The 9,615-nt window shown below is 45.8% G+C and overlaps 1 long non-coding RNA gene across 1 annotated transcript; it reads right to left on the bottom strand.

Moving 5' to 3' along the window:
- Positions 1-1,367: 1,367 nt before the first annotated feature.
- On the bottom strand, positions 1,368-9,213 carry LOC121813169. The gene is made up of 2 exons (XR_006053547.1): positions 9,086-9,213; positions 1,368-1,492 (listed from the first exon to the last, which is right to left on the bottom strand). It is a non-coding gene; the product is annotated as an uncharacterized LOC121813169 (long non-coding RNA).
- Positions 9,214-9,615: the final 402 nt, after the last annotated feature.

Genomic DNA, 9,615 nt, shown 5'->3' with positions numbered 1-9,615 from the left:
AAAGGATTTGTTGCCCGGACACATTGAACTGTGTGCTGTTGGACTCAGGCCGTATTATTTACCCAGGGAATTCTCTCACGTCATCTTGGTGGCTGTTTATGTTCCTCCCTCTGCTAACCCCACAGCTGCATGTGACACTATCCACTCTGCCATAGCTCGGTTACAGACTCAGCACCCGAGTGCCTTTATTGTGATCTCGGGTGACTTCAACCATGTATCACTGGACAATACACTACCAACATTCAGACAATATGTGGACTGTCCCACCAGGGGAGAGAAAATTTTAGACTACTGTATGTCAAGGATGCATACAGCTCCTCCTCCCTCCCCCCACTTGGTAGGTCAGATCATAACCTGATTCACCTCACCCCCGCTATGTGCCAATTGTGAGGAGGGAACCTGTGACCACCAGGACTGTTAGGAGGTGGTCAGAGGAGGCCTTAGCAGAACTACAGGGCTGTTTCGAGGTGACCGACTGGGAAACACTCTGTGAGCCTCACGCCGAGGACATCAATGGGCTTACTGAGTGTATCACAGACTACATAACTTTCTGCACCGACTCCATTGTTCCAGCTCAGACTGTTCATTGTTACCCAAATAACAAGCCGTGGGTGACTAAGGACATCAAAGCCCTCCTCAACAACAAGAAGAGGGCTTTCAGAGGGGGCAACAAAGAGGAGGTGAGGAAGGTCCAGGTGTTACTAAAGGACAAGATCAGAGAGGCTAAGGACAATTACAGGAGGAAGCTGGAGTGGAAACTCCAGCAGAACAGCATGAGAGAGGTGTGGAGGGGCATGAAGACCATCACTGGATTCAGGCCAACCAACAGCAGGGGAGCTGAGGGAGGTGAGAATAGAGCTAACGAGTTGAATCTGTTTTTCAATAGATTCGACACCACAGTGTCTGCTCCCACCCCCACAACCTCACCTGTAGTCAGCCTGGAATCCAGAGCCACACCACTGTGCCAGCCTCTCTCTTCACATGGCGCTGTTGCCTCCTGTGTCATGGTCCCGGGCCATGTGGGCCCAGTATTCGCAGTTTTGTGTGTTTTGTATTTCATTCCCTAGTCATGCCTTGGATTATTTAGTTAAGATGGTCCTTATTTGATTACCTCCTGTGTGCCCCTGTGTATCTGTGAGCCCTCGTCTCTCCTTGTGTTTATTTCTATGTTTTCCCAGCCCGTTATGTCTGTGTTCTCCCCGTGCTCTCTCTCCTCCTGTTTGAACCTCTGTACTTCCTGTTTTACTTTGACAGTCTCCCGTCAGTGTTGTTTACTCCTGCCATGTCTTGTTATGTTTATCTGTGTCAGCTGTGTTCCCATGTGTGGCCACTTCCCCTGATCATCCCTCTTGTGTATTTAGTCTCTGTGTTTCATGTAGTCTGTGTCGCGTCGTCTGTGTTACCACCCCCTGTGTTCCGTATCTCCAGCCATAGCTTTTCCTTAGTTTATGTCCAGTTTAGGTTTCTGTTTGAACTATTACTCTTATGCTGCCTTGTGGTGGATCATAAATTTGATTAGTTTTGAAGTTGTACATCTCTGTTCCTTACATTTCATGTCATGCCCTTATTAATGTTTTATTTGTTGCTTTGACTGTTTTCGAATAGAATATGCAGTGGGAATATAGAGGGAGATAAGTAGTGAAAGTTTTGCCTGGGTTGATTGTGCGTCGATCCATTGTTAATGCCTCAGGGCTCCAGTAGGTGGGTTCGCGCGCTTCCTCCTTCACTCAATACAGACGAGTGAGAGTGAGAGCTGCGTGTCTGTGCCTTTCTTTCACCTCTCCTCACTATTTCCCCTGTTTAAGGGCACAACATTTGGAGGCACCGCTGGGATGATTGATTCGAGGACCATCCCTGACCTGTAAGAGAAATCCTCTCGTTGATCATCCCCCCCAGACGACCCAGGTATCAGAAAGGAGCATAGTAAAGCAGCAGAGACATCGCTAGACCTACGTTGGTATCTGTATCCTGAAGTGAAAAAGTGGCCACTAGGGGGCAGTAAAAGCCAACTAAGTCTGATCATTTCTCAACTGACTGCTTGTGCTAACTCCTCTGACAACATGGAGTCTGAATTAGAAAAGCTACAGCTGGAGGTTAAAGGAACACTGTATCAACTGACTTTAGAGCAGCTGACTAAATTATGTGATGTACTTCAAATCTCAGGACCAGGAAAAGAGTTTGTGATTAATAGAACGCGCAGTCAGCTAGTCTCGCATTTAGTTAAGCACCTTGAACGCACCGAGCTGGCTACCCGAGAGGACGAAGGTATGTCAGAACTTCTTAATGTCCAGGACATTATAAGTGACATACAAATGGATAAAAAACAAGGTGTGAATGAAACAGTGGATCCAGCTGTTCAGGACCAGGAAAGTAGCCAGGAGGAGATAGAGACATTAAGACTGCTCTTACAACAAAAAGAGGGTGAAATGAGGAATAGCATGAATCCTGCCTTAAGTCCTCGCACCCCAGTGAGAAACATTGTTCCAACAGCACCAAACAGTTCCATGTGGCGCAAAGATTTTAAGATATCAGGCCAAATAGGAGAGCCGGGGCAAAAAGACAGGCTGACATTCTCCAGTCTGGCCAGACAAATTGAAAGCGGGCTCAATAGAGGCTACCCAGAATCAGAAATCACTGATGCTGTAATTCGTGCTATCACGCCAGGCTTGCAGCTAAGGAGTTATCTTGAAGGAAAAGAAAACCTCACATTACCTGCTCTTAGGAGAATCCTCAGGTCTCATTACCAGGAGAAAGGTGCCACAGAGTTATACAAACAACTTACCTCTGAGGTTCAGAGCAGTAAAGAGACACCCCAAAATTTCTTGATCAGGGCAATGGACTTGAGACAGAAAATCCTGTTTGCTTCTCAGGAAGTTGAGTCCAGTCTAAAGTATGATCCAGCACTAGTTCAGAGCCTTTTTATGCATACTGTCCTGACTGGTCTTCAGAATGACAATATTAAAAGTGACCTGCAACCTTACCTCCTGCAAACAAATACTTCAGATGAGTTGTTGCTCGAGAAGGTAAATATTGCAGTCGCAAATGAAAAGGAAAGACAGGACAAAAAGAAACATGCCGCTCCATCACGAGTAACAGCTGTAAATACTGTCCAGTCTAATGATTCCCCAGTGGGAAAGAGAAGCACAGCTCAAGAGAAACCAGCCCCTCCACCCCCTGATCTTCTAACAGAAATAAAGGAAATGCGTGCTGACATGGTGCTGCTGAAAGACTTGAGGGCTGAAGTTTCCCAAATCAGAGAAACCATTCAAAAGACAACCCCAGCACCTCAGCAGCCTTTCCCCATTAAGGCTGAACAAAACTGCATGCCATTTTACCACCAGCACCCTCCTGCAGCAGCACAGGAATACCACCACCAGCACATGGACCTGGGCATGTGCATGGGACAGCACAGTTTCAACAAAGATTCGCACCACAGCGATATTATCCCTCACCAAGTCACCGTCCCAGATGTTTTGCATGTGTGCAGGCAGGTGAGGCACATTGCCAGCATTGTTTTAGGTGTGGGAGTAGTGAGCATTTCCGTGCAGGTTGTAAAGCACCTAGACTGACCAAATCAGACAAAGGGAGCCCTTTAAACTAAGGGAGGTTGCTCCCACGGGACATGGGGCAACCGACAGCATTGAAAAGTCCCAATATTGTGCTAACTGTGAGGGAAAGGAAGAGAGTATGAAGTTAAAATGTTGTTCTGTTTGTAAAATAACATTGTACTGCTCAAAAGACTGTCAAGAGACACACTGGTCTGTGCACAGAAGGTACTGTAAGCCACATACATGTTCATCTATTAAGAAACAGGAAACACAGTCAAGTTGCAAACCAAAGTGTAGGAAAAGAAGTAATCCAGTGAAGATGCCTACTGTAAAAGAGCTTGTAGGAGAGAAATGTCTCATTCAGTGCTTTCTGCACAACCAAAGAATCCAGGCACTTTGGGACACAGGTTCACAAATTTGTGCTGTAGATGCGGCCTGGAAACAGACCCATTTGCCTGATGTCCAACTAAGAGATATAGCAGAACTAGTAGACCCACTTGAACCACTGCAACTTGAAGCAGCCAATGGGACGGAAATACCATATATTGGTTGGCTCGAGGTAAGCTTCAGACTTACTGCTAATGATAAAGATCTGCTAATACCTGTGTTAGTGTTAAAAGGCAACCAACAGTCATGCCCCATAATTGGCTTCAATGTGATTTCACACCTAGTTGCAAACAGAGTACAGGATAAGACAAACAATAAGAATAAAGAGAAACTCATGAAAACAGTAAAAGTAGCTTTTCCTCACCTCAGAAAGAGTAGGGCAAGAGCTTTTGTTAATGCAGTGACAGTGGGACAGCCATGTGAGCACAGTGTAAGAACAACAAATGAGAGAGTTGAAGTGCCTAAACACAGCTCCATCCAAATCGAGTGTCGAGTGCAAGCCCCACCTTTCAAAGAAGATAGAACCCTGATCTTCGAGCCTCATGAGAACCCACAGTGGCCTGAAGGACTCGAGTTCTGTGATACCCTTGTTTTAGTAAAGACTGGTATGACACCAAAAATTGTCATTAGTGTACAAAATCCCACCAGCCATGACATCATACTGCCAAGTAGGACTGTTATTGGAACTGTGCAGTCTGTTGCATCAATATATCCTACTAATGTATTCAAAACTGACTGCCTCCCTACTGCATCAGTCCGTCCCATCCAGGCTAAGAGCTCAGGTGAGAACACACCTAAAAGTGAACAATGGGACCCACCTGTTGACTTGACTCACCTGAATGACCACCAGAGACAAGCTGTTAGTCAGATGTTAAGAGAAGAGTCAGAGTCATTCTCTAAATCTGATGATGACATAGGCTGTGTTGAAAACTTGCAAATGAACATTTCGTTGAAAGATAATGAGCCAGTCGCACGGACTTATCTCTCTGTACCAAAACCCTTGTATCAGGAAATGAAAAACTACCTACAGGACCTAATAGCTCAGGGGTGGGTGGAAAAATCAAACTCATCTTACTCCTCTCCGGTAGTCTGTGTAAGAAAAAAAGACGGTACACTGCGCTTGTGTATTGACTACCGAGAGCTGAATAGGAAGACTCACCCAGACCGCCACCCCATTCCCAGAGTACAAGACATCATGGACAACTTAGGTGGCAACACTCTCTTTTCTCTACTGGACCAGGGTAAAGCATACCACCAGGGGTTCATGGGCAAAGACAGTAAACACCTAACAGCTTTTGTGACCCCCTGGGGCCTGTATGAGTGGGTCAGAATCCCATTTGGACTGATGAATGCTCCGGCAGCATTTCAACGCTGCATGGAGGAGTGCTTAGAAGGGTTAAGGGATGAAATATGTGTGCCTTACCTCGATGATGTCCTTGTCTTTAGCAGAACGTTTGAGGATCATGTTGAGGATGTCAGGAAAGTGCTGCGCCGACTCAGGGAGTACGGAATCAAACTCAAACCAAGGAAGTGTGACCTGTTTAGGACAGAAGTGAGGTACCTTGGCAGGATTGTGTCAGCAGAGGGAAGCAGGATAGACTCCGCAGACACTGCTGCTGTAACAGCTTTGAAAAACAAACAGCCAGGTACTGTTGGTGAACTAAGAGCAATGTTGGGCCTACTAAGTTATTACAGACAATACATCAAGGATTTTGCCAGAATTGCAAATCCTCTGTATGACTTGCTCAAGGGACCTGCAGATGCTGAGACCCAGCGAAACACAAGATTAAAGTGGCAAACAAAGCGAAACAGGTGTAGTGTCCCTTCGAGTACACCTATTGAGTGGACCGACATGCACCAGTTAGCACTAGAGCAGCTGATAGACTGTCTAACTCAGCCCCCTGTTCTAGGCTTTCCAGAATTTTCACAGCCATTCACCCTTCACACTGATGCGTCAAACCAGGGATTAGGTGCCGTGTTGTACCAAAAGCAGAATGGGAAGCTTCGTGTGATTGCTTATGGTTCCCGCACTTTAACTGCAGCTGAGAAGAATTACCATCTGCATTCAGGCAAGTTAGAGTTTCTTGCTCTCAAGTGGGCTATCACAGAAAAATTCCGTGATTACCTATATTATGCACCATTCTTCACCGTGTACACCGACAATAATCCACTTACCTATGTACTGTCCACTGCCAAACTGAATGCAACAGGGTGTCGATGGGTAGCAGAACTGGCAGATTTTCACTTCACAATTAAATATCGCCCTGGTAAAGAAAATGTGGATGCAGACAGCCTCTCCAGGATGCCGGTAGACATGGAAACGTTTATGAATGAATGCACAGAGGAAATGGCATACGATGCAATTGGAGCAACCACACAGGCAGTGGAAAGGCAGGATGACTCCAATGTGTCATGGTCCATGGGTGTCTCAGTCAGGTGTTCAGCCATGGCCACAGATGTTTCCATCATTCCACTGACAAAAGGCCAGATCAAACAGGACCAGAGAAGTGATCCGACTATTGGACCTGTAATTCAGTGTAAACTAACACAGGAAAAACCATCACGTTCAGAACTAAGAAAACTCAGCCCCCAGGTCATATGTCTCCTGAGGGAGTGGGACAAATTGGAGATGGATGAGAATGGGATCTTGCACAGAAAAACAGCAAACAGAAAACAGTTGGTCCTACCAGAAATACACAAAAGTACTGTACTAAAGGAGCTACATGATGAAATGGGCCATCAAGGTGTAGAGAGAACATTGTCACTGATACGGGACCGGTTTTACTGGCCCTATATGCAACGGGAAGTAGAGGATTATGTGACCAGAAGGTGTGTTTGCATAAAACAGAAGAAGCCGTGTCATGAGAGCAGAGCACCACTGACTAATATTGTCACTACTCACCCATTTGAACTTGTCTCAATTGATTTCCTGCACCTTGACAAGTGCAAAGGGGGTTATGAATACATCCTTGTAGTCATTGACCATTTCACACGCTTCGCCCAAGCGTATGCCACAACTTCCAAATCAGGTAAAACGGCTGCAGACAAAATCTTTAATGACTATGCTTTAAGATTTGGCTTTCCAGCACGAATACATCATGATCAAGGTGCTGAATTTGAAAATCATCTGTTTGCACAACTGAAAAACTACTGTGGAGTTGCTGGGTCCAGGACTACTCCCTACCATCCCCAAGGGAATGGACAAGTGGAGCGGTTTAATAGGACACTACTCCAGATGCTGAAAACACTCTCAGAGAGTCAGAAAACTAACTGGAAGGACTCGCTTAACAAACTGATTTATGCCTATAATTGTACCCGCAGCGAGGTAACTGGATTTTCCCCTTTTTACTTGTTATACGGACGCTCCCCACGATTGCCAATCGACATGCTGTTCAGCTTGACCTCAGAACAAGGAGATGGCAATCATCATGACTACATGGTAAAATGGAAACAAGGCATGGAAGAAGCATATGAGATCACGAGAGAAAATGCTCATAAAGCAGCTGTAAGAAGTAAAAGACATTATGACAGCAAGGTGAAGAGCTCAGTATTACAGCCAGGTGATCGTGTTTTAATAAGGAACATGACACCTCGAGGAGGTCCAGGCAAGCTGAGGAACCACTGGGAGGATGTGGTTCACACAGTCGTTCGTCAGGTCAGCAGAGATATCCCAGTTTATGAACTCAGACCTGAGAAAGCAAAAGGGAGATCAAGGATATTGCATCGCAATCTTCTTCTGCCATGTGACCATCTGCCTGTTGAAACTGAAGTGCGACCACGAACAAGAAAAAGAGCCGTGGAGACAAGTGAGGAAGTGGAACAAGCTGAGGAAGAGGATGACGATGATGAGTACTATCCAGTGTCATCTCAGCAGCCATTTGAGCCACTTTATCCTCAGACACTGAATCCTATGAGCACTGATGAACCAGCCAAACACCTTCAAACAGTGGAAAACATGTCATCTGAGCCAGAGAATGAACATGAAGTACTGAACCAATGTGAACAACTACCCGACCAAGAGGAAAATTATGTCGAGGAACCATCAGTGGAGGAACCTGTTCCTGCACCTGTTCCAGACAAACACAGCAGGACCTGTGAGCAAGAGCATCAGCGACCGAGTAGAGAGCGCAAGCCACCAAAGATCTTCACATATGATCGGCTTGGTTCACCAGCTTGTTATAACCTGAGAACACCATCACATCATACACACTTCATGGTTCCACGGACTGTTCAGGCATACTGCCACTGATAACTGTATGGACTTGAGTGAAAAGAAACATTGTGATCACACACGAAACACATTACTGAACAGAGACAATGTACTTACACTCCACACCAACCACAAGGAAATGGACTGTTTAACACAGAATTCATATTCAAAGTGACTTTTGGACATTGAACTGATTCATATTGTGCTTGCAGCTTAACACACACATCCAAAGCACACCACATGGCTACGGCCACTTGTATCACTCTCATGGACATTTGTCAAAGGAGAGAGTGACTGCTTTGACAAGCTGCACTAAAATGACTTTGTTCTCAAGCCAGCAGCAGACTGTGTTAATGTAACTGCATGGACACTGTAATTCATACAGACTGTATGAGAACACTGAAAGACTTTGGGTAATAACCCACACTAAAGAATGTATGAAAAGAGTTCCAGCTTGTGAAACTATTTTTGTAGAGTACATATAAGGTACAAGAAACAGTTATAGTATGCAATGGTTTATTGTATGTGGTTTTGGTGATATTAATGGTCATAACTCCACGTTTGTGCTAAATGTTAAACATTTGGATGTTGAGGACAACATCTATTCTGAGGGGGAGTATGTGGTGGATCATAAATTTGATTAGTTTTGAAGTTGTACATCTCTGTTCCTTACATTTCATGTCATGCCCTTATTAATGTTTTATTTGTTGCTTTGACTGTTTTCGAATAGAATATGCAGTGGGAATATAGAGGGAGATAAGTAGTGAAAGTTTTGCCTGGGTTGATTGTGCGTCGATCCATTGTTAATGCCTCAGGGCTCCAGTAGGTGGGTTCGCGCGCTTCCTCCTTCACTCAATACAGACGAGTGAGAGTGAGAGCTGCGTGTCTGTGCCTTTCTTTCACCTCTCCTCACTATTTCCCCTGTTTAAGGGCACAACACCCTCACTCTGTTTTGTTCCTTTCATCAGCCAGAATAAAAGGCTCGCTTTTGTTTAACTCCACTCCTGCATCCTCGCTTGTGTTCGCTCCTGGGTCCACCACACACATTTCCGCACGGTCTGCCTCCACAGACCGTGACATCCTGTGAGATTCCTGACACCCCTCCCCCACCCATCACCTTCACTCAATACCAGGTTGAGATGCAAATGAGGAGACTTCACTCAGGCAAGTCTGCTGGACCAGACGGAGTGAGTCCCCTCGTCCTCAAGACCTGTGCCCCCCAGCTGTGTGGAGTCTTTCATAAACTGTTTATGCTGAGTCTGAGTCTGCAGAGGGTCCCAGTGATGTGGAAGACATCATGCCTCGTCCCTGTACCAAAGACGCCACATCCCAGTGGCCCCCAGGATTACAGGCCCGTGGCACTGACCTCCCACATCATGAAGACCCTGGAAAGGCTCATCCTGGACCAGCTGCGACCCATAGTAAGACCACATCTGGATCCCCTTCAGTTCGCTTATCAGCCTCGTCTCG

The sequence above is a fragment of the Haplochromis burtoni genome, unplaced genomic scaffold, assembly GCF_018398535.1.
Source record: "Haplochromis burtoni strain Fernald_Lab_line unplaced genomic scaffold, NCSU_Asbu1 Contig_1223, whole genome shotgun sequence".
NCBI lineage: Eukaryota > Metazoa > Chordata > Actinopteri > Cichliformes > Cichlidae > Haplochromis > Haplochromis burtoni.
This window is presented reverse-complemented; position numbering and strand designations above follow the sequence as displayed.